Below are 25,824 nucleotides of genomic sequence, written 5' to 3'. Positions count from 1 at the left end.
TTATACGGAGAATTTAATAAAATTCTCAAAATGTCCAGATTTCAATTGAAAATCACTCATCATACCATGAAAGCAGGGAAATCTTCATATAAAAGAGATAAAGCAAGCAACAAACACCAACACCAGAATTATAGAATTGTTAGAATTATTTGGGAAGAATTTTAAAACAGCCATCATAAAAATCACCCAACAAGCAACCACAAACACATTGAAACAAATGAAAAAAAAAAAAAAATAGAAAGTTTCTGCAAAGATATGAAAGTCCCAGAAAAAACAAAACACATAAATAAGAGTCAAATGTTAAATGTATGAGGTGATAAATATGCTAAATACCCTAATTTGATCATTATGCAACATATAGAGGTATCAAAACATAAAATTGTACCCTATAAGACTGAATAATCATAATGGATCAATTAAAAAATAGTCAAATGGAAATTCAAAATAAAAAAATACAATAACAAAAATAAAAACTCAATAGATGGGTTTAACACCAGAATAGAGAGGACCATTCTGGAGAGGAAAAGATCAGAGAATCTTTTGAAGAGGAAAGAATCAAAGAAATTGAAAAAAAAATCATATTTAATCCATTTGAACAATAGAAAGAAAATAGCCTGTAAAAATTTAACAGAGCCTGAAGGTTGTGTAGGATTATAACAAAAGATCTAATGTTCATTTCTTCAGAGTTCTGGAGAAAAGAAAGAGGATAGGGTTAAAAAGGTATCTGAAGAAATAATAGATGAAAAATTTACAAATCTGGCAAACAAAACACAAACCTACAGATCCAAGAAGCTGAATGAAAACAGTTAAATCTATTTTTTTTGTAAGGACTTCTCAGAACATTGACTATGCTAATATGCATTTGAAATCAAAATTTCATAAATTGATTAGATATACAACCATTTTTTTCATAACTGTAGGTAGGGGTCATGCCACCACCTCCCACATGGGCTTAAATTTACATTCTACATTGTTTCCTTTGGCTTCTTTTCTTTTCTTTTTTTTTTTGACAAGAAATGTTGGGAATCCAATGACAGTAGCTTTTTTAATTTAAGAAGTGTAAGCAACATTGAATCAGGAAGGATGGACTTTCTTGAGGCCTTCTAGTATCACAGCAGGTAGCCTCCCTCTGAAGGATGTGTGAGAAACATTGTCCAGTGAAACAGGGTCTCATTAGGCCCTCTGTGGTTTGAAAACCTGCCTAACCCCTAGTAGCACATTTCTGGATAGTGAAGGTGATGGTGAGTCTGGGTATATGAGGTAATAGATGCAGAAAACCAAACCCAATATAGGGTTCCTTGAGCCAATTGGTACCCTGTGAAATGGATATATATTTGAATCAAGAAGTGAATTATTGGAAGCCCAAGAATGAGTAGCCTTGGACAGCTGAGCTTATTCACACTGAGTAGTATAATCATTCCTTTGGAAGAACCCTAAGAGATTGTATTGAGTTCTGGATCTACACTATACCAAGGTAGCACTGGTCTGTGTCCTCTATCAGAGTATGTAAGACTAGTGTTCAACAACTGCATTATATGGCAGCCAGGAGTGGTGGCCATAGCAGACTGGTCAAATTTCACTTCTTGGATTTTGAATTCAAACAGATCCCCATTTGGACTGCATAGAGCACCACAGCATTATTGGTCAATCTGAGGTGGGGACAGGGAAGATCCTCAATTAGAAAAATGTGAAGATAAGCGATAGTTAACACTGCTTCTATTTAGGGATGTTTATTGTTTTTTCAAGTCATTCCAATGTTCAAATGCAATTTCAGTCATTTGGTAAATACTGAGCGCCTACTATGGTTCAAGTATAATGCAACATGGGAGAAATGCTGACATATTCATACATTTCACAGACACTTATCAACTGACTGGCAGAGATGATAGAAATGAATGTCATAGTTACTGCCCCCAATATAGCTGGACAGATAAAATATACAAATTACAGTACAGTATAAGTACTGTAAAAAAGATGTGGACAAATTGCTGTGGGAACATAAAAACCACAATGATTTTATCTGCCTCTGGAACTTTTGAAAGTGTTCACATATGAGACTGTGGAAAGAGCCTCCAACAGATCCACATAAACATTTACCATCATATTTTTGTATTCTAAAAGAAATGTATAACATTAAGAAATCAGATAATGCCCTTTCTCAACAGGTATATTTTATATTGAATTACTTCATAATTCAATATAAAATATACTTTCTTAATGTCAAAGATACTATTTAGGGACTTCAGTAAAGATAAATTCCCAAGGCAACTAAGGATTCTGATTTTAAAATAAAGTTTAGTGAGTCCAAAATTATCTTTAGGTATTGTTTTCCCCATCTGAACCAGTATTCTTTCTGGCAAGGACTCTAATCATGTTATTACAATTACTTTTTTTTAGTCAGTCAAATTTAGCAGTGGGAGGTTGTATGCCAACTTTTGCGACCTAAATACTAATAAGTTCTGATAACCCACTACCATCGGACCAGTCACAATTATGTTTTGAGAAGCAACTGTAATTTATTAGTGTTGGCTCTGATTAATTCATCAAGTTTACCTGCTCTCATGCATTCTTAGATATGTTTCTGTATATTACAGTTAAAATTAAAATAATCTCGAAATGTTATTTAGTTCTTTTAATTGTGTGGTATTTTAATGTTTTGCTCTACTGCTTCAAAAGAGAACATACAGATGTTTCTCTATAGCCCAAGACACTAAAAATTAAATGTCCTAATGTAAATCTCTTAGGCTTTGATACTTATTCTCCAAATTACAGTGGTCTAAAAGACAATGGCAAATGAATTAATTTGAAAAAAAAAAATAGTGAAAAAAGTAAATTACATTGACTATTTTTCTAAAGTGAATATGTTATCTATCTCTGCAAGTACAACTTACATCTTTACTCTGTTATATTTGACATAGAGATACTAGAAGGTACATGGAATTCTTGGAACCCCAGGAATGAGTAGCCTTGGACAGCTGAGCTTATTCACAGAGAGTAGTATAATCATTCTCTATATGATGTGAATCCCCTCAAAACATGACAACAGAGCTATCAAGATAAAATAAATAGAATATTTTAATCTAGATTTGTTATCAATAATTTCTATTTTGCCGATAAAAAGTAATTGCACAATCTCCAACCAGTTCATTTAATCAAATGCTGCCTAATCTCTGATCACTTGAACACATAATCAGCTACACACTTCTGCCCACTTGAGATTTATTGATTCTTCCCATTAACACAAATACAGGTCCAGGTGCTACATATTATAATTATCATAGGTAATGTAATTACTGCATGCAAATTGATTACTATAATTAGTTTATGGTTATTTGTATGAGAGAGAGAAGTAAATTGCAATGCTTTGGGGAAAAAAAGATTAAGACAACATATCCCTCAGCAAACAAAGAGGAAGGCACGTTAAGTTAACAATATATGTCACCACAACACATGTTTTAAGATATATTAAGTGGACAATTCCTAGTAGCAGATTTTGAAATACTACAGTATGAGGAGGAGAAGGGAGGACTAGATGTGGGAAACAGAGGAAGATAACATAGAAGATTCAAAGAGAGGAATGGAAAGAGGGGAAAGAAAAAGGAGAGAAAGAGAATAGGAGAAAAGAGAGGAAAGGGAAGAGAAAGCAGCCAACTTCACACAAAAATTAATCTAATATTATAATAATAGTGCTATGTATTATAGTACTGCTCACCAAAAGAACATAGTTCTTACGATGAATGTTCTTATGATGAGCAATACTATAATAGTGGTATATTCTATTCCAAGATTTTTCTCTGGTTTTAAAATTTTAACTTCTAAAAAGAATTGGCTTTGATATCCTCACAGCTCATAAATGAGAAAAACAACAAAAGTGCCATTATATCATGGGAGATACAAAGATGAATAAGATATGGTTTCTCTCCAGATAAACTTATTTTTGTGAGAGTTTTTTATAGTTTTTAAATCATTTTTAATAGTCTTTTAATAGATCATTTTTTTGAAAGACCATTGGGTCTTTCAAAATGAACCTTAACACAAATTTTGTGCATTTGTGAAATGCAAAAAAAAAAAGTCACTTTATGGTAATATTTGTTTCAAACATTTTGTTTCTCTTTTTTTCTAATGACTCCCTTGTTGTATTTCTTAAAATGAAAATGAATAAATATTCATTTTATTCAAATTCCTAATATTTAGTACAGGTAAATTATGTATGAAGCATTTTTCCATCATACTATGTAAAATCTTCATAGTGGGTAGTATGAATAATTTGTAATATAAATTAAACTTTAAAAAATCCTAACCTGAGAAATTATAAAGCTTTTAGATAAATAATGAGTAGATTTAAAATAAATAAGCACCTGCCCATTGTCATCTAGACATAAAGTAAGCAGTAGACACTCATTAAGTTTAATAATATAACCCAATTTAATGGCATTTGATTAAGAAGGAATATGCTTGGGTTGAGTGTAGTGGCTCATGCCTGTAATCCCAGCACTTTGGGAGACTGAGGCAGGTGGATCCCTTGAGGTCAGGAGTTCCAGACCAGCCTGGACAACATGGTGAAACCCCATTTCTACTAAAAATACAAAAACTAGCTGGACATGGTGATAGGCACCTGTAATACCAGCTGCTTGGGAGGCTGAGGCAGGAGAATCCTTTGAACCCGGGAGGCAGAGATTGCAGTGACTTGAGATCACGCCACTGCACTCCAGCCTGGGTGACAGAGGGAGACTCCATTTCAAAAAAGACAATGCTAAATCATTCCTTTTGTGGGAGACAATTTTCATTTTTGGCCTGGCTCTATCTAAAACGTTTCAGTTAATTTTTTGTCATGATGATATTAGTGAGTGAATTGATTGAATACATTGAATTGAACAATTCATTTGCTCAGGCAAATCTTTAGACAGCTGAGAGCAAGGTTTTAATTACATACAACATGATAAGACAGAATGATGGCCCCCAAAGATATCTGAGCTCCAATTCCAGAACCTGTGATGATGCTATCTCACATAGCAAAAGTGACCTTGGCAGATGTGATTAACGTTAAGGTCCTTGAGATGGAGAGACTCAATGACCTGGGTTAGGCAGGTGGGCCCAATCTAATCACATGAGTGCTTAAAAAAGGACATTTCCCAGATCTAGTCAAAGGGAGACATAAGGTGAAGAAGGTTGAGAGAAATGCAGAGTCTCTTTGAGGATAGAGGAAGAGACATGAGCCAAGGAAGGTGGAAAAGGCAAGGAAATGGCTTCTCCCTTGGAGGCTCCAGAGGAAATGCAAACCTGTTGCCACCATGATTTTAGTCCACTGAGGTCTGTTGGGCCTTTAACCTTCAGAAATATAAAATGATAGATTTGTGTTGTTCTCAGCCACTAATTTGTGATACACTGTTACAGCAGCATAAGAAAACTTATATACACATAAATATGGCTCAGTTGCTACATCTTGACACTGACATAGTATCAATGACATACATAAAGAATGAATTTTAAAATGGTTGATTCATACATAATTTAATAGACAGCACATTTCTAATTCAATTAATTTAAATCTTTATTAACTTTATTTCTCTAAACTACTTTGAATTCTTAGATATTTACTATTTTAGTGGGTAAAATTTAAAACGGTATCCCCCCAAAATTGGCAGTTGAAACTGCCAGAATTTTTAAATGAGTTGTTCTATTTCTTCCTTACCTCATTCCATAAAATCTACTTTCAAGAAGGGGCTGAGGTTAACTGTGCTGAAATAAGCTTCTCTGAGCTAATCACTAAAAGAAATAGATTCATAAGGAATGAAGCCAGATATGAAAGTGAGGGAAGAGGCATCTGTTGTCCTCACTGTGGTGGTATATATCCCCGTGGGAGGCTGAAAAACATCTGTGCTTCATGAAACCCTTCCGTGAAAGAATTATGCGTCTCTACCAGACATTTCAAGCTCTTTAAAAAAAGATGCATTTTAAAAAGACAATTTTCCATACTAGCATTTAACTTAGCATTTGGCTTAGTTTTATTTTGAATTAATTTAAGTTTCCTATGAAGTAGATTTCAAGCTAGATGTGGATTTCTGCTAGTTTTATAAAGCATACCTTTTCCCTCTGAAACGGTAATTCCATGAGTTTGGAAGACAGGAAAGAAGACAAGAAAGCTGTATTTAAAAGTTAAGTCCAGATATAAGCAAAACAAACAAAACTCTCAGCAAAATCTCCATTTCAGTTGGAATATGGCAATGTTCTTTGAAGAATGCAAAGCTTCCAGGGGAAAAATAGGGTTTGAGTGTGGTTTTCCCTGAATGTCACAAATCAAACTTCTTTTTATTTATTTATATTTATTTATTTATTTTGAGACGGAGTTTCATTCCGTCACCCAGGCTGTAGTGCAGTGGTGCGATCGCAGCTCACTGCAACCTCCACCTGCCAGGCTCAAGCAATTCTCCTTCCTTAGCCTCCTGAGTATCTGGGATTACAGGCATGCGCCACCACAACTGGCTAATTTTTGTATTTTAGTAGAGACGGGGTTTCACCATGTTGATCAGGCTGGTCTCGAACCCCTGACCTTGTGATCCACCCACCTCAGCCCCCCAAAGTGCTGGTATTACAAGCGTGAGCCACCACACCAGGCCTGACAAATTAAAGTTTAAGCACGTAAAACCTAGTAGATTTCCATTTCTGTTAATATGGAAAAACAGATAACCAGAAAACTCTCCTGCTACAAAACCCATAGAATTGCTGAAGAAAATATAGCAACACTCCTTTACATGTATTACTTAGATCATAAGAAAAGGAAAGCAATCCTTAGAGGAACAACACAAAAAAGTCCTGACATCAAGGCTGCCCTAGCAATGATGTTGTGGTAGCGGGTGTGCAGGTTGCGGGAGGACTTACAGTTCCTCAAACCAAGGGGCCTGTGGGGGTCAGGAACAAGATGGCCGGCCGAATAGGAACAGCTCCAGCCTCCAGCTGCCAGCGTGAGCGACACAGAAGACGGGTGATTTCTGCATTTTCAACTGAGGTACCGGGTTCATCTCACTGGGGAGTGCCGGATAATCGGTGCTGGTCAGCTGGTGCAGCCCGACCAGTGAGAGCTGAAGCAGGGTGAGGCATCACCTCACCTGGGAAGGGCAAGGGGGAAGGGAATCCCTTTTCCTAACCAAGGGAAACTGAGACACACAACACCTGGAAAATCGGGTAACTCCCACCCTAATACTGCGCTTTACCAAGGATCTTAGTAAACAGCACACCAGGATATTATATCCCACACCTGGCCCGGAGGGTCCCACCGCCACGGAGCCTCCCTCATTGCTAGCACAGCAGTCTGAGATCTAACTGCAAGGCAGCAGTGAGGCTGGGGGAGGGGCGCCTGCCATTGCTGAGGCTTAAGTAGGTAAACAAAGCCTCCGGGAAGCTCCAACTGGGTGGAGCCCACCACAGCTCAAGAAGGCCTGCCTGTCTCTGTAGACTCCACCTCTGGGTAGAGTCTGACAGCTGTCTGACAGCTTTGAAGAGAGCAGTGGATCTCCCAGCACCGAGGTTGAGATCTGAGAGCGGACAGACTGCCTGCTCAAGTGGGTCCCTGACCCCTGAGTAGCCTAACTGGGAGACACCCCCTACTAGGTGCAGACCGATAGGATACCTCACACCTCACCTGGAGAGGTACACCCCTGAGACAAAGTTTCCAGAGCAAGAAGCAGACAGGAGCACTCGCTGTTCAGCAATATTCTATCTTCTGCAGCCTCTGCTGCTGATACCCAGGCAAACAGGGTCTGGAGTGGACCTCAAGCAATCGCCAACAGACCTACAGCTGAGGGTCCTGACTGTTAGAAGGGAAACTAACAAACAGAAAGGACACCCACACCAAAACCCCATCAGTACGTCACCATCATCAAAGACCAAAGGCAGATAAAACCACAAAGATGGGGAAAAAGCAGGGCAGAAAAGCTGGAAATTCAAAAAATCAGAGCGCATCTCCCCCTCCAAAGGAATGCAGCTCATCGCCAGCAACAGATCAAAGCTGGACGGAGAATGACTTTGACGAGTTGAGAGGAGAAGGCTTCAGTCGATCAAACTTCTCAGAGCTAAAGGAGGAACTACGTACCCAGCGCAAAGAAACTAAAAATCTTGAAAAAAGAATGGATGAATGGATAACTAGAATAATCAATGCAGAGAAGGCCAAGGGGCCTGTGATTCAATTGCAAGGAAAGAATGCAAGGCACAAGGCTAAGGTCTTAGGTTCACTTGAAGTGGGAATTTGGAAATGAGATCCCCTGAACAAAGCCAAGACTTTGAAGAAGCATACATATGTTGGATTTTTAAAAATGCCATCAGAACAGTGAGATTCCAAGGAACTATGCCTATGTTAGTCTGGATGGGGGGAAAAAGGAATTTATAAATGCAGATTTTCATTTTAACAGGTTATGGTCTCAATGTATACTATTCACATCATCCACGGATACCTAAAGTAAAAAAGTAAAAAGTGGTCCCCGGAAGGTAATACTCCCGGGTTGCCTTAGCAGAAGTAATCTCAAAACTTATCTAGGAGGAATGTTCAATCCAGGCAGAAGAGGATTCCTACAGATAAATTATCTCTGAAGATTAGCTCAGAGTTCAAAATTTGCTATAGCAAAGAGTCAACAGTCACAACAAATAGCTCTGGTGTTACTCTAGGAACTTTTAAGAATCACTAAGTAGATAAAAAGAAGTATCTTTAAATTGATTAAAGTAACAGTACCAAAATAATGTTTACAAAATGAAGCAAAGAACATTATGACAAAAGTTTACACATATTCTTAAAGAGATTAAACTAATAAAAATGAATAAATATCTAGGTGTTGAAATTAAAACCTAGCAGAATATTTATTTAAAAAGTGAAAATCTCCAGAGGGATATGATTCTAATGAGTAAAAATCTATTAAAACGGTTTTAATAAGGTAAAGTAAAAATTAGGACAGTCATGCCACATGGATTTCACTTTATTTTAAAGTCTCCCCTGATTTGAAAAGAATAGTATAATAATCCTAAGGTTGAAGAACATCATTGACTTACAGATATCCACATGTATATTTCGTAGTAAAAAAACTGAAAAGTAATTTTCGTATGAAGTATGCAGTAATAAATTGGGATGATTTTCCAGATTAAACTCAATAAATACTTCAAATGTAACGTTACATGCTAATAATGCAATAAGTCTACATATATAATAAATATCTCTATAAATATGAGCAATTTTCTATGATACTTTTTGCCTGCAGATTATAACATATGGTATTTTTCACATACACATATATTCTTCATTTTATTAAACTGGCTTTATTGGTGGTTTATATGGTTTGGCTCTGTATCCCCACCCAAATCTCATCTTGTAGCTCCCATAATTCCCACATGTTGTTGCAGGGAACTGGTGGGAGATGACTGAATGCCGGTGGTGGATCTTTCCCGTGCTGTTCTCGCCACAGTCAATGGGTCTCACGAGATCTGATGGTTTTAAAAATGGGAGTTGGGCCTTGCCGCTGGCTCCATTCTGCTCCCTGCCTCCACGCCGCAGCGTCAGCCATAGCCGCCTAGCCTGCAGCCACCACCTCTGAGCATAAGATGGCTGTGCCACCCACGTTTGCTGATCTTGGCAAATCTGCCAGGGATGTCTTCACGAAGGGCTATGGATTTGGTTTAATAAAGCTTGATTTGAAAACAAAATATGAGAATGGATAGGTAGTTACAAACTCAGGCTCAGCCAACACTGAGACCACCAAAATGCCGGGCAGTCTGGAAACCAAGTACAGATGAACTGAGTAGGGCCTGACGTTTACTGAGAAATGGAACACCGACAATACACTAGGCACCGAGATTACCGTGGAAGAGCAGCTTGCATGTGGACTGAAGCTGACCTTCGATTCAGCCTTCTCACCCAACACTGGGGGGAAAAAATGCTAAAATCAAGACAGGGTACAAGCAGGAGCACATTAACCTGGACTACGACATGGATTTCGACATTGCTGGGCCTTCCATCCGGGGTGCTCTGGTGCTGGGTTACAAGGGCTGACTGGCCAGCTACCAGATAAATTTTGAGACTGCAAAGTCCCAAGTGACCCAGAGCAACTTTGCAGTTGGCTACAAGACTGATGAATTCCAGCTTCAGGCTGATGTGAATGACAGGACAGAGTTTGGCGGCCTCATTTACCAGAAGGTGAACAGGAAGTTGGAGACTGCTGTGAGTCTCACCTGGACAGCAGGAAACAGTAACAGGCGCTTCGGAATAGCAGTCAAGTGTTAGATTGACCCTGACGCCTGCTTCTTGCTAAAGTGAACAACTCCAGCCTGATAGGTTTAGGATACACTCAGGTCCTAAAGCCAGGTATCCAGCTGACACTGTCAGCTCTTCTGGATGGCCAGGACGTCAATGCTGGTGGCCACAAGCTTGGCCTGGGACTGGAATTTCAAGCATAAATGAATACTGTACAATTGTTTGATTTTAAACTATTTTGCAGCATAGCTACCTTCAGAATTTAGTGTATCTTTTAATGTTGTATGTCTGGGATGCAAGTATTGCTAAATATGTTAGACCTCCAGGATAAAGATGATTCAGCTTTAAGATGTTAGTCTTTCAGAGGTACAGAAGAAACTCATTTCCAAAAAAGGCCCTTTCAGTGGTAGACTTGGGGGAACTTGGCAGCGACTTTGAGATGCCAGGTTTCTTTTTTTGTCTAGAAATGGCTGCGAGTGAAAGCTGATAATATGTAGGCACTTTGTAAATTCATGTTGAGTAAATGAATGAAATTGTGATTTCCTGAGAATCGAACTTTGGCTTCCTAACCCTAATTGATGAGAGCCTCGCTGTTTTTAGACAGATCTTCATGACCTGTTCCCAGTCCAGTTCATCATTATCTCTTTTACACCAAAAGGTCTGCAGGGTGTGGTCACTCTTTTGTGCCATTTTGGGGTGGAGAGGGTGGATGTGATGAAGCCAATAATTCAGAACTTATTTCTTCCTGTGTTGTGTTTTTTAACCCTTGCACCAGAGTATGAAATAGCTTCCAGGAGCTCCAGCTATAAGCTTGGAAACGTCTGTGTGATTGTAATCACATGGTGACAACACTCAGAATCTAAATTGGACTTCTGTTATATTCTCACCACTCAATTTGTTTTTTAGCAGTCTAATGGGTACATTTTAGAGTCTTCCATTTTCTGTGGAACTAGAGCCTCCCCTTCAAATGCTGTAATTAACATCACTTAGACGCGAATAAAATATTGAAACCTAAAAAAAAGAAAACAACAACAACAACAGGAGTTGCCCTGCACAAGCTCTCTTTTTGCCTGCTGCCATCCACGCAAGGCGTGACTTTCTCCTCCTTGCATTCCACTATGATTGTGAGGCCTCATCAGCCATGTGGGACTGTAAGTCCAATAAACCTCTTTCTTGTATAAATTGCGCAGTCTCAGGTATGTCTTTATCAGCACAATGAAAATGGACTAATCCAGTGGTATAAAAGGTTAAGTGGTAGATCCAGAAAAATAACCTATAATTTCTGATTCCAAATTATTTTTTTTTTCTAATGAATCATTTTGTGCAACAGCAGGCAGTAGGGGACTTATCAGGTAGCCATTTTTTTTTTTAAATTAGATACTGCATTATTGTAGACTTTCAGAGCACTTAGGAAACCACAAGTATAAATCTTTGTTGAATATACAATTTCGGCAAGGTCAAGCCAAACTTTTCTTGAATAATTAAAAACATAGCTAAGATAGGAACCAGTGTGATGGAACTTGGTTCTTCTTCATTTTTTCCTTATTCAATTCTTCATTCAATGATTGAATGGGGAGGGAGGTAAAATAACAAATAACCTGTCAGTCATAGCACTGTCGAGTTAGTTATTAAATATTTACAAAATGTAAGACTGTCAATGTACTGTGAGTTTCTTGAGGAATGGGAACAAATCTTGCTCACTGTGTGTATATATATATACTGTATATATACACACTCTATATATATATACACATATATACTGTATATATACATACTATATATACACACAGTATATATACATACTGTGTATATATATACCTACAGCATATATATACATACTGTGTGTATATATTCTGTGTGTGTATATATATATTCTGTGTGCATATATGTATATACAAAACCTCACACAGAACTTCAAAACTAGTAGACAATGATATTTACTGAATTAACAAATTAACTAAATTCAGCTGCTATTTAAATACTTAAAAAGTAGTAATGCAGTTTTATCATTTGATATGTGTTGCATATCTTTCATCAAAGCAACATAAAATGCTCTATAAAAATCTCGAGTTTGGGGCTGGGCGCGGTGGTTCATGCCTGTAATCCCAGAACTTTGGGAGGGCACAGCGGGATGATCTGTTGAGCTCAGGAGTTGGAGACCAGTAAGGCCAACGTAGTGAGACCTTGTCCCTACTATAAACAACAACAAAATTTAGCCGGTGTGCGCCTGTAGTCCCAGCTACTGGGAAGGCTGAGGCGGGAGGATTGCTTGAGCTCGTGCCACTGCACTCCAGTTTGGGCGAGATCCTGTCTCAAAACCAAACCAAACCAAAACGAAAGAACCCTCTAGCTTTTTAAAATTGTCACTTGCTAAAATTACTTCCCGAAGATATCCATCAAAAGATACAGAGCTAGAAAGAGGTGTGAATACTGTCCAGAAATCATTAAAATGTGATATGGATTGGTCAAGGAAACTTTCCTGCTTTGGGTCAGTTTGAGAGCCTTTGCTTTGAAAGAAGTGTGAGTATTGCTGGTGGAGAAGTGTGTAGAGGGCAGTTCAGAAAGATGGAATTGCCTGACCTAGGATTCCAAGACTATTTTAATAACATAAATACTCTGGTTCAGGTTAGAGCTGTCAGCTTTTAAAACACTAAAATTTCTACTCCACTTCTTGCTTTCATTCAATTGAGTTTTGTCCTAAACTTAGAGTACACAGCTAAAGCTGTTTTTACTTCTCAGAAATTAGACAGCAAGCGCATTCTTGCTAATTTTAAACCGGGGCATTTAAGGATAAGATATCATTTGGTAATCTCATTAATGCCTGCCTAGTTTTTGATGTAATCCTCAAACTGTTGACTATTGAGATTTACAGCTTGATGAGTCAAATTTTTGAAAATCGTATTAACCCACTGCTTTTTAAAATGTTTGCCTTTAGAGAACAGCATTAAACAATTGGATTGGTTGCTATATGACTGTTTTGTTATTCAGTAATTACCATTTGGTCGTAATTTCATTGGCAGTGAAGATGAGGCATACTTCAATATTTTGCTTTTAAGTTATTTGTAGGAACAACTATGATGACTGTAGCTCCACAAATTTGTAATCACTTTATAGAGAAACACAGCATCTCTTCTTTGCAGTAAATAAAACAGCACACACTCTGAAGATTAGAAAAAAATGTCAAATGAAGGGGAACAGCATATGATAATGTTAAGGTCCTTAGTGTTTGAGTGAAGGGATCTGAATTTTAGTCCCAGCCTTGTTACTAACTAGTTGTATGTCTTTGAGCAAGGCATTTTGATTCCCTGAGCTTACGTTTCCTTATTCATAAAGTTATATGCTCTATTTTCACGGTAAAAAGAATATAATATGAATGGCATAGGCAGGAAGGAGAAGCGGAAATACATTAAAGAAGACAATATAAAAAGTAAAACAGGCTGCCATTACTCTTTCTTGTCTTGTATTTACACTTTAACAAAAGTATTAAGTTACCTTAATATTCCTAAGCAGTGAAATTATTATAGGTTAATTTAAACTCCGGAAGGCTAATTTTGCCAGTTTCATAGTCCTTATCTTGCCAAATAGCAGAATTTGTGACACCTCACTCTTAAGAACAAACCTACTGACTTTTATTATGGTTATCTATTCACAACTGATACTCTGTTCATGCTTGTTACAGGCATATTAACATGATGTCATTAGTATACTATATGTTCAGTCTGAATTTTATCTCGAACGCCATTAAAAATAGTTTTACAATGCATTCGGATATACAGAAAATTCAATGTATTTGATTTATTGTTACATTTTAAACAGACAAAAATGCCCTTATGGAAGGCTTATATAGAATAATAAATGCAGATATGAGGTACTGAATTACACATACCATATACCTCAAATCATCAGAGATAGCTCTAGAATTAGGCTATGCCCTGAGATATTGGAAGAATCCTGGAAACTGAGAAAAATGATAGCAGCTGCTGTCACTGATGGTGGCACCAAACCAAACTGCGATGTCTAGAAGTATCAATCACAGATCCCTGAGCCCTGGCCCCTTTCTTTATCACCATCTCAAAAACCAGAGGGTAAAGATGTAAGATGAATAAGCAAAATACCATGAGGAAGTTCGAGTGGACAAGAGGAAGTGATTGAGGATCAGATAGACAGCAAGGGGATAGCAGCTGCCCACAGAATATAAGTAGGGAGAAATAGGGAGATTCCTCTTTCACCTATTCAAGAAACATCCCTTATGCACCTGTTATGTGCCAGACACTACTGGGTGTTGTTAATACAAAAATGAATTTGGTCTAACCATGCTTATCACAGAGCTTCCTGTACGGCAAAGTGAAGCAGGGACACGTAAATCTTGAAACACATTATGGTAAGTGTTACAACGAAGAGATGTGCAAAGTGTGATTGGTAGCCCAGAAAAACAATAAACTTCCCCAGAGACTCAGGAAACTCTTCACCTAGGAATTGTTATATACGTTGGGGCTTAGTAGAAGAGTAAGTATTTTCCAGGTAAGGGAGAAAGTCAAAGTGAGTACAGGCAGAGAAAAGCACAGGCCAAAGAAAGGGACCCAAAAGACCACTCGGGCTAAAGGGACTAGGTATAACTTGCTCTGCTACAGCTCTTGGGGTATGTTGTGGAGGCAGGATGTTAACAAAAAGTGGAAGTGAAGGGACTGGGAAAAGTAGACTGGAACTGTGTGATGAAACTTCTCATCTGCCATGTTAGAGTTTGGATCTTACCCCTCATGCAACAGAGAAGCAAATAGGATTTACAAAGGAGGGTTATATGATCAGAACTGTTTTCTTAGATTGCTGAATCTGGGGAAAGGGTGGAGGGTTATCTGGACAGGGAGGATTTACAACTTGAAGGAGAAAACAATTAGGAGACTGGATTACAACTGTCTAAGGAAGGTTTAAAAATCCAAATGCTTTTGAAGGCCTCAGAAATCATGCAAATTTAAAGCAGAACCCACAACACTCACCCTGCCCCACGCATTACATTCAAATTTTTAATAAAGGAAACAAACTGTGCTGGCCGAAAATGAATTAGGATGGAATTAGGTTTAGCTGCCAGTTTTTAGATCATATGTAGGAGAAAGGGTGATGACATTATAAATTATGGCATGGAGAAATGAGAAAAAGGAGAAGATAAATTCCAGGTCTATTTGAGTGGTGAGTGAGACTGACTGTTCCTGCTATTTCTGAAGCACTAGGAAATCAGGATATTCACTACAAATGCTTAACATGTGCTCATTGACTCAATCCACTCATGGCTAAGGAGAAGGCAAGAGAGAAATCTTTGCCCCTTATACATTGCCATTGAAACAAAATTCTGCATAGATACAGTTATAAGTCAATGTGGTTTGGGGTGTTTCTTTCTTTAACATATTGAAAATAGTTTGGGCCTAGCAATAAAGAAAATTACCTAGTCTTAGTCAGAAGCTGATTTATTAGTACAGTTATCTATTTTTGTAAGGCTGGCAGTGGCTGAATTAAGCACCTGGGCAAAAACACAAAATAAACAATTATGCTACAGCAATGACAAGAGGCCAACATGACTATGTAATTAGAAGTGATTTTCTTTTTATTTTTTAAAAGAGATTTTCAATTACAACTCTATGATAATTTCATACAATTAACCCTCTTACTCTTGCAATTTATATCTAAATAGACATATTATTTACAACCATAGTGTGGCAGGAAAGGATGCAGACATGGTGTCTACTTAGACTTGGAGTGAGGGAAACATAAATGAGAAAGTACAGAGACTTGATTCTAAGGGTTGAATAATTTCTGGACAAAAGAGGAATTCTAATGGATAAGAATAATGGATTGAATACCAGCAGTTATCTCAAAACCAAAGTGGAGCATTCATATGGCTTTTCGCCACTTAAGCTAACCTGATCATAAATAATTACGGAGGTAATATGGATAAACATAATCTTAAAAACTACTATCTGTGGTAAAAAGCACCATATGTGATTCTGATAAATTTAAACACACAATTTAAGTGCATTTCCTGGTTTTAAAAATGGCTGCAATTTACATGTATTACTGGCATAAATATAGAATGCCTCATATATATTGGGTGATTAATGAATAAGTTAACTGAACAAGTGGCTAGATAGCATAAAAGAAAGAACAGTACATTTCACATCAGAAGACCAATATAATCTTCAGGGCTGAATGAGAAGTTAAGAGTCTTGGTCATATCACAGCTAGCCATTTGCCGTGCAAGACTTTTAACCTCTGTGTTCAGATCTTTCTTTTGTGAACAGAGATTAGGAAAGGCCAAATAGCAAACCAAGAGTTCTGTCTAACAAAAAGTCTATCATTCAATGCCCTTATAGAAGAGAGAAAGTGTGTCTGGCCTTGAAGAGGAACATGAATTTAGATGAAAAATTCAATTATCCTGAGCTAGAAATCCAAGTCTTTTATACATCTATATAATAATGAAAATAACTGTGCTATCAAAATTACATCAGTTTTATTTTTTTCCTGTGCCAAAGCAAAAACACACTTAATAACCGGGGGCCACACATTCAAAGCAGCCATGTTCTTTCAGGAGCCAAGCAAAAATCACAAATATGGGCCGGGTGTGGTGGCTCATGCTTGTAGTCCCAGCTACTCGGAAGGGTGAGGTGGGAGGATTACTTCAGCCTGGGAGGTTGAACCTACAGTGAGCCCTGATCGCACCACTGCACTACAGCCTGGGCGACAGAGTGGGACCCAGTATCAAAAACAGCAACAACAAAAAGAAAATAATAAACATGTAAACACCCTCGAATATAAAATAATATGACATGATGGGTCTATGGCTAATAGGAGAGTATATGTCTCCCAATAGCCTTCACAATCAATTATTGTTTTCCTAAACACTGCCTCTCAAAGCCCATCTTTGTCTACATGTGGGCAGTGGGCCATAAGATTGTGACCCCCCAGTCTTAAGCTGTCTATTATTAATAGCATTAAAGTGTCTTCTTTCATTTGGATATTGATGTTGCTTCTCACAAGTCAGTAAACTACCTTATCAATGATCAATTTCCTCCTCATCTTACCTGATGCTATCAACAGCATTTAACCCAGTTGATCCCTTCCCCTCCTTGATAGCTTTCTTCATCTGACTTCCCTGGATACCACACACTCAGGTTTTCCTCTTACTTTTACAGCCATTCCTGAGTCCCCTTGACTAGTTTTTCCCCTTCTCCTAGATCTCCAAAAGTTGGAGTTCTCTAAGGTTTCCTCCCTTTTGTATCTACACACTCATTTCTTTGCTGATAACCAGTCTCATGTCTTTAACAACCATATGCTGTCAACTACCAAGTTTATATCTCCAGCCAGGACCACTCTCCTGAACTCCAACTTCCTATATCCAACTGCCAGTCAGCATCTCCACATAGATGTCTAATTGACATCTTAAGATTAAGATGTCTAAAACTGAACTCCTGATCCATGTGCATTCTTAGCAATCACAGTTGATAGCAACTATTCTTTCAGTTGTCAATGCCAAAAATCTTCTTGTCATCTTGACATCTCTATTTTTCTTACATTTCACATTTTGGTATATTAAGACATCATCCTAGGTGTTTCCTAATAAATATAGAATCTGACTACTTTTCACCACCTTCATTGCTTCCATCCTTGTGCAAGCCACCATTCTCTCCTGAGGAGTACTACAATAGGCCTCTGCTTGCATCATTACCCCATATGTACTATTCTCAACAGCAGCCACAGCAATCCTATTAAAACCCAAGTAAAAGGCCAGGCGTGGTGGCTCATGCCTGTAATTCCGGCACTTTGGGAGGCTGAGGCAGGTGGATCACCTGAGCTCAGGGGTTCGAGACCAGCCTGACCAACATGGAGAAACCTCATCTCTACTAAAAATACAAAATTAGCTGGTCATGGTGGCACACGCCTATAGTCCCAGCTACTTGGGAGGCTGAGGCAGGAGAATCAATTGAACCCGGGAGGTGGAGGTTGCAGTGAACCAAACTGTGCCACTGCACTCCAGCCTGGGCAACAAGAGTGACAGTCAGTCTCAAAAAAAAAAAAAGAAAAAGAAAAAGAAACCCAAGTAAAATTATTTCACGCCTGCAAGCAAAGGCCTGCCATGTCTCCATGTTTTACTCAGAATCAGGCCATTGTAGCTTCTTATAAGGTCTTTCCAAATATCTCCCTTGCCACCGTCATCTTCCCTGTCATTTCCTCTCCTATCACTGCCCCTTAGTACAAGTTGCTTTAGCCACACTGAACACCTTACGATTCCTTGAACATACCTGTAATGTTTTTATATAACTCTTAATTATTTCCTCTGCCAGGAAAATTATTCCCCTGGATATTTGCTTGACAAAATCCCTTACCACATTTAATGTGGGCTCCATATTCTACCCTCTCAATGAGCAAACCCTGACCACTTGCGAAACAGTCACAACCACACCACTGGCACTTCTAATCCCATTTATGGCGCACCACAAAGGTTATCAATTTCTAATAGTCTCTATACTTTACACTCATTGTCACTTAACACAAAATTGATGATTTTTCTTTAACAAGAACTTTTATATATTTCTCAAGATAATTAACATATAAATATCTAAGTAAATCATGGATAGGTAATGGTGAGATTTATCTACAATTCATAAAAATAAATAAATCATGGATAACTTGCTGAGACTGATATACAATTAATCAGTCATCCGTTTACATTTTAACATTCTTAAAGCTTTCCTATTATAGAAAAAATTATTTTTCCAGGTTTATAAAAAGTTTTCTCCTACTGTAAAATTGAGAATAAAGAACTGATGCAAATGTGAAATAAACCCAATATAAAGGCTTTGCAAAATGCCTGTTAATTTTATTTTTTCTTTTGTTAAATTTATTTTTTAATTGACAAGTAAAAGTTGTAGGCTGGGCATGGTGGCTCACACCTGTAATCCCAGCACTTTGGGAGGCCAAGGCAGGTGGATCACCTGAGGTCAGGAATTCGAGACTAGCTTGGCCAACATGGTGAAACGTCATCTCCACTAAAAATACAAAAATTAGCCGGGCATGGTGGCGGGTGTCTGTAATCCCAGCTACTCGGGAGGCTGAGGCAGGAGAACTGCTTGAACCTGGGAGGCGGAGGTTGCAGTGAGTCGAGATCACGCCACTGTACTCCAGCCTGGGCAACAGAGTGAGACTCTGTCTCAAAACAAACAAACAAACAAACAAACAAACAAAAGTTGTATATACTTATGGTGTACTATATGATTTTTCTGTATATATACATTATGAAATGGCTAAATCAAGCTGTTTTAACATACATTAGCTCACATACCATTTTTTTGTGTGGTGAGAACACTTAAAATCTGTCACCAACAGTTTTCAAGTATATTGTTATTTACTATAGGCACCATGATGCACAATAGATTTCTTGAACTTATTTTTTGTATCTAATTAAAATTTTGTGTCCTTTGACAAACATCTCCCCAATCCCCCAACTCTCAAATGCTGGCAATCACCATTTCAGGTAGTTTCATTTGTAAAGTACATCTTACATGTAGATACTAGTTTATTTAGAGCTTATCAAGCAATATAAAAAAAAGATCCCAGAAACCATAAAACAAGTTTTCTCCATGTTTTACCTAAGCTTTCGATGCTTAAAATTGAACAGATCAGCTACTGGAGGAAATATTATGGTTTTGTCTGACAGCTTCTGTTCACTGTCAAAATTCTGCCAACTAGTTGTTAGCACAGGCAAAAATTTGTCACTGAAGAGACTAATGCATTAAGCCTAAAAGTCAAATTGCTCATGAAAGGTGAGGTGACTGTTTTTAAGAACCAACAGCTATGTTTTTATTAGAGGTAAAGCTCTCATGATTATACGGCTGCTTATATCAGAAATTCAGCCACTTTACCCTCAGTGAACAATTTATCTTCTAGACTGGATTCATTGTCTATGCAACTGATACAATTCCCTGGTTTACAGCTTATTATCATGCTGCAAACTGAGTAACATATTCCCCCAGACATAAATGTCTGCAGAGCTCCCCTTAACAAGAGTCAAGTGTCCTTTTCAACTTTGCTAAAACACTAAGATACCCTGAACAAGCTTAATTGAATTATTTTGTTTTACTAAAGTATGCAGATTTGTTCAGTTTTTTCTTCTTCTTTTTTTTCATAATAATCAGGACCTCAGGTACACATAAATGAATTCTCTGCTCCTTTTGAAGAAGAAGATCAAGAAAAAATTCCCCGAGTGCAAAATCAAAAAGAAAAGAAAGCTTTCTTTGCTTACTTGAGCTATACATCTCTTAACGTTACTGTAATGCTTTCGTAAATAATGAAAATAAGTCAAGATCAGGTAATTATGCATTTTTCCTTAGCTCTTTTCCTAAGAGGACAAATTTATTAAAACTTCAATGCATTTTCAAGTTATATTAAGTAGCATCTGCATGACACTATGGTTGACAATGCCTTTCAACTTCATTTGCATTTTGTCTTTACAATTCATTGAAAATTTGAAAGTAACGGACAATCATTGAAAGCTAATGAGGTCCAGCACTGTGTTAGGTACTTCACCATATCACATCTCAGTAAGGTAGGTATCACTATATCTTAATTTTTAGATGCGGAACCTGAATATTTTCCTGTTGCATCATTTTTTTTTTTGCATCTGATGTTTTCGAAAGGCAGAATAATCATCAGAACTAACTTTATTCAGTGCCTACGAGTGGTTGCACTATGAGGTGGTGCACTACGAACTTTATCTTATTGCTAATTTTCATTAAAGCCATGTAAGAAAGGTATTAGATACTTATTTTACAAATGAAGAAGCTGAGCCCTGGTGACATTCAATAAATGACCCCAAGTCACATAACAAGAACTGGCAGAATCAGGATTCTAGGCTGCACTCTCCACCAAGCCATGCTGCCAAACACGATGATCCCTTTTGCTTCGTCTTTCTTTTTTTCCTTTTTTGAGACAAGGGCAATTCTGTCACCCAGGTTGGAGTACAGTGGCACAATCACTGCTCACTGCAGCCTCAACCACCTGAGCTCAAGTGACACTCCCACCTTAGACTCCCCAGTACTTGGGACACAGGAGCATGCCACCACGCCTTGGTAATTTTTTAATTTTTGTAGAGAAGGAGTCGCCCTATATTGCCCAGGCTGTTCTAAACTCCTGGGCTCAAGCGATCCTCCCACCTTCAGACTCCCAAAGTGTTGGGATTACTGGTGTGAGCCACCATGTCTAGCCTATGATGATCCTTCTTTGATCCTCTTCACTAGCTTGACGCTTAGTAAATTCTAAACAATATCTTGAATTTTCCTAATGTGATGTTACTTTTTTAAACAATCACAACTTTTTTTTTTTTTTTTAATCTAACAAGACACTATTTTCCAAGTAATCCACATGAAGTGAGCAAAGACTCGTTTGGATATTAATTTTATAGTGTAAATTGGTACAGAGAAAGTTGCTGTGACATGTGGTTATACTTGTAAATGTTGCCCTTGGGCTTGCAAAGTATTCTCCAGAGTCAAGCAAATGCTTATATAATCAAGCTACCCTTTCTGAGGTAATCACTTTTTAACCAACTATTTTTTATGTCAAGTACATTCCTTTGGGTAATTATGAGAGGTCTGGTATTATACCCTCATACTGTACAGTGTTTTAATTAAAAGAGGTGTCACTGAATACATAAACATTTTGTGTCTGTCAGGATCTATAATCATGCAAATGGAAAAGAGCTGGGAAAGAAAACACACATCTTTTCTGTTTATATTTCAATTAGGATGTGAAAGTTCATTGCTGAAAGTGAAGATTTCAGACTTTATAAAAGACATTAAGACATGTCTTTTTTTAGTTCTAAGCTGCATTGACTTCTACCAACAGTAACATTTAATAATTTCATGTTATACATATATGTTGCATTTGAAACTACAAAATACGATTAAACTAAGTCACCCATTTTTAGATTTATAACAATATGGTGTTATAAATCACAATGTTTTATTTCAGTATTTCAATGTGGCATGGTGAATTAGACCTTTCCAAATTGATAAGTTTTTCTGGAGCTGAAAATAAAACGTCTTAAAAGGTACACGCGCACTTTTCATGTCATCAGGTCATTTTGTAACATGTAATGATAAATGGTTAAGCATACCTGAAATACATTATTATAAAGTCGCATTAGCCTCAGAAAAATTAAGCTAAGACTGAAAGAGGGGATAGTTAAAAGAAAAATAAATAAATAACTTTTGCTGTCCAAAGAACTCTAGCCTAAAATCAGGAACCTGAGATTTGTGCTGTACAAAAACTAGCCATAAGACCTTCGCCAACGCTATTTGCTTGTGACTCAGTCACTTTAACTGTGAGACAGGATAACAAACTAAAGAAAAAATAACAAATGTGGTGCTATTTTGAGAGAGAAACACTATTTACAAATCTGAAATATTTCTATTGTTATTTTATTGTTTATACTGCAGAGAGAGTGAATATAAGTACTTAACAATGGGAACCTATTGAAAAAAATATTAAAACAGCACAGAAGAAAATATAAAGAAAACTTAACCTTCTATCCTGAATGCACTCTGCAGAAAAAGAAAATACTACGTTGTGTAATCAGATTTTAAAAATTAAATGTGAAGATTTTCTATTACAGTGAAGAGTTGATTTTTAAAAATCTTAAAAACCAGAGGTGAAAGAAAAGCAAATGGATCGCATTCAGAAGACATTGTTCAAGTTCTGGCATTACCCTTTATTAGCTGGGTGAAAAGGCTAAATCTCTGAGTATAAATTTCTCATCACTAAAATCAGAGTAATATTTCCTTTCAGCCTTATTCATGAAATAAGAGAATATAAAGCTGCTCTTTAACTTATAACAAGCAATATTAGTTTAAGAGATTTGTTGTATAACTAAGTTGTTCCTGCTAATATAGTTATTAAAAAGTTAAATATTAACCTGTATAGATAGAGACAACAGAATAAAGTACTCCTAAATTTAAAATTTGTACTCATGTGATGTTGCTAGGGAGGTCTGCCTCTTTTCTATTTTGTCAGCTCTCTGGGAAGGTTGAACACTCAATTGGAAACAAGGAAATACGTCTGCTTATCTCCTTCTCCTACAACAGGGGTCCTCAACCTTTTTGGCACCAGGGACCGGTTTCGTAGAAGACAATTTTCCATGGCTGGAAGGTGGGGGTGAGTGGATGGATAATGGTTTCAGGATGAAACTATTCCACCTCAGATAATCAGGCATTAGTTAGATTTCTCATAAAGAGTGCACAGTCTAGATCCTTTGAATGAGCAGTTCAAAGATTCTCCTGTGAGAATCTAACGATGCTGCTGATCTGACAGGAGGCGAAGTTCAGGGGGTATATGCTTGCTTGCCACTGCTCACCTCTTGCTGTGCAGCCTGGCTCCTAACAGGCCATGGATAGGTACCGGTCCATGGCCCATGGTTTGGGGACCCCTGTCTTACAGCATTCTCAGTCATACAGCATGTCCATACCATCCCAATAACTACACACTGGTAACAGACAAAAAAAGGGGAGAAAAGAATGACACTAAATAGGTCCCTTCCATCATCTGTCCTTGGATGAAGCTGGAAGCCATCATCCTCAGCAAACTAACACAGGAACAGAAAACCAAACACCGCATGTTCTTACTCATAAGTGGGGGTCGAACAATGAGAACATATGGACACAGAAATGGGAACAACTCACATTGGGGCCAGTCGGGGGGTGTGGAGTGAGGAGAAGGAGAGCGTTAGGACAAATATTTAATGCATGTGGGGCTTAAAAGCTAGATGACAGGCTGATGGGTGCAGCAAACCACCATGGCACATGTATAGCTATGTAATAAACCTGCACGTTCTGCAGTTGTATCCTGGAACTTAAAGTAAAATTTAAAAATAAAATAAAATAACATAACATGACAAAATAAAATAAAATAAATTTCCTTTCACCCAACAAACTATTCTTTATTTTATGCAATAAAATTTATTTTAAAAATATGTGCCTGTTAAAATACAGGGTAGCTTTTCAATATGTCTTTTTCTTTTTTGAAAGGCAATTATTATTTTATTTTATTTATTTTTTAAATTATACTTTAAGTTCTGGGGTACATGTGTACAACGTGCAGGTATGTTATATAGGTATACATGTGCCGTGTTGGTTTGCTGCACCCATCAACTCATCATTTACATTAGGTATTTCTCCTAATGCTATTCCTCCCCCAGCCCCCACCCCCGACAGGCCCCCGTGTGTGATGTTCCCCGCCATGTGTCCATGTGTTCTCATTGTTCAACTCCCACCATGAGTAAGAACACAAACTATTCTTTAGTTGAATAACACATCTCTTTATATTCTAGGGAATAGTATTCTGAATAAGTTAATTTTGCCTCCAAAAGCATCAAATATTCATTCTCTTGAAATTCATTGTCTTGAAACCGACCCTATAGTACCATAGACAGTTGTTTTTGGGTAAACATAGATATTGATACTTCTGGTCTTAAAGCTTGACACTTATATTTGTTTTATCTGCATTCCTCCACAGTAATTGATGTTCAAGCCTCTCAAAAAAAAAAAAAAAAAAAAAAAAAAAAAAAAATCAAAGAACTGAAACTCACCAGATCAGGGCATCCAGACTATGAGATGCCAGACCCCTCATTCATCATGATTGTTTCCTTGCCCCTCTCTAGTCCCTGTCTTCTAACACATTGTTACATTTCTTCCCTGCTATATGAAAACCTAATTTTAGACAGTCAAGGAGAGGGATTTGAGGCTGAGCTCCTGTCTCCTTGGCTGCAGTACCCAATTAAAGCCTTCTTTCTTCTTCCTTGGTAATACTTGTCATCTCAGTCATTGGCTTTCTGTGCAGTGAGCAGCAGAACCTAGACCAAATCCCTGCTGTTTTGGGGACACTTTCAACGGACAAAATGTGGGATTCTAAAAATTAGAGAAAATCAAATGTATGGTTTTAATAGATTTCCTTTCTCTTGTAAGCCAATGTTTAACTTCTTAAAGTGATAACTAATAGTTGTTTAAAGAACTTTATAAATTGAACAAAGTCTTTTATTAAGAGATAGATATAAAGAAACACCAATGGAGAATCAATTCATCTTAAGCTGGGACAAAGATATCAGGTTTCATAAATTGTAAAAATGGCTTCATTGTCAAGTCCCTTAATTGGTCTCTCATCTATAAATGAAGTTTAACTCACAGTGTGTCTAGAAGACACTCTACTCCACCTAATGTCTGCTCTCAACAAAGCCAGAGCTGGGAATTGCACATCTAATGTACATGGCCTCTAATTGTTATTTTGACTATGAATAAAAAGGAAAAAAAAGTCAAAAATGGAATTTGCAAGGGCCCACCTGCATGCTTGACATACAAAGATAATACATTGTGTGATACACAGTGTTGGTATGAATGAACTTTTCTACTCTTGTGTGCTCTCAAATGTAACTTACTCTGACAAACAGAATAAATTAAAAACAATCTTCTGAACTACTATTATTTCTATTATTATTCCATATTCAGCTTTCTCATGCACTTTTATATTATCTCCACTTCCATTATAAGTCATTCAAATAGAGG

At 37.4% G+C, this 25,824-nt stretch overlaps 1 protein-coding gene and 1 pseudogene across 1 annotated transcript in view; one reads left to right on the top strand and one right to left on the bottom strand.

Moving 5' to 3' along the window:
• Positions 1–25,824, bottom strand: part of PCDH11X (protocadherin 11 X-linked) — an 812,402-nt gene that overhangs the window by 604,782 nt on the left and 181,796 nt on the right. The gene's annotated exons all lie outside the window — the stretch shown is intronic.
• Positions 9,583–10,540, top strand: LOC105550217 (annotated as a pseudogene).

This window comes from Mandrillus leucophaeus, unplaced genomic scaffold (genome assembly GCF_000951045.1).
Source record: "Mandrillus leucophaeus isolate KB7577 unplaced genomic scaffold, Mleu.le_1.0 Scaffold470, whole genome shotgun sequence".
NCBI classification, from domain to species: Eukaryota; Metazoa; Chordata; class Mammalia; order Primates; family Cercopithecidae; genus Mandrillus; species Mandrillus leucophaeus.
The sequence above is the reverse complement of the archived record's forward strand: the minus strand, read 5'-3'. Positions and strand labels throughout refer to the sequence as shown.